Raw genomic sequence first — 997 nt, 5'->3', positions numbered from 1 at the left:
GAACTGCTCTTTGTCTTGAGTAAACACCAGCTTCACAAAGCACCCCTGACTTGCTCAGAAACATGAAGCCTGAAGCATTTTTTTAAAAAGGCTAGTTCGGCAGCATTTGAAATACTGGTTTGTCCCTGTAAAGATGCCTCCCTGCTCCTCTTTCTGCAGTTTGCTGCAATTTTCTCTGGGAGCCCACCATTCTTGTTAAGTTGTTGCAAAGGTAGCATTTCAATGAAACATCCTTTACCTGGGGAACTCCCTGCCACAGGAGGTGGAGGTGGCGACCCGCATAGGATCAGATAAAACTATGAGGGATAAGGCTATTGTCAAATATCTTTTTTTAAGGACGTTATACAGGGGTGTGTGCTTGTTGACATAATGTTTGCCCTCCCTGTGGCCAAAACAGACTCTCTGAGAGGCTTGCAAATATCATTTCTAAGACTGACCTTCCCCTCAGGCTCAGCATCTAAAAAAAAAAACCACACCAGAAGAAAATAACAAGTGCAGACAACTGCTGGAGATGTGGAAGTAAAAATGCAAACTTAGTACATATGATGATTAACTGCCCAATGATAAGATCATTTTGGTGCGAGGTAAGTATATATATAGCAAGAGTAATAAAGATAAATTGTTATTTAGGGGATTTGAATTTAGTTCTAAATTATATACCGGAAATGTGGGAGGTTACAAGGGGTCAAAAAAATTGGATGTGCCGTGCCATATTAGAAGCAAAAAATACTTGTTTTGATGAATTGGAAGAGCCGCAAAAAGGTCCCATTGAGCACATGGATTGACAATATGGACAGACTAGTTACATACGAGCGAATTGCATATCGACACAAATTAAGAATGGATAAATATGAAGAAATTTAGAAGGAATACTTAAGCGATAAGGCAGAAAGTGGTGGGAAGTAGGGGGAGGAGAGAGAGGGGGGAAATATTGATAAAAAGGTGTAGTTATAGGTATATCAGTACTCAAATCTGAATAGTTAAATTGTGTTATTAG

The sequence above is a fragment of the Podarcis raffonei genome, chromosome 7 (genome assembly GCF_027172205.1).
Source record: "Podarcis raffonei isolate rPodRaf1 chromosome 7, rPodRaf1.pri, whole genome shotgun sequence".
NCBI classification, from domain to species: domain Eukaryota; kingdom Metazoa; phylum Chordata; class Lepidosauria; order Squamata; family Lacertidae; genus Podarcis; species Podarcis raffonei.
Note: the sequence above shows the minus strand (reverse complement) of the source record.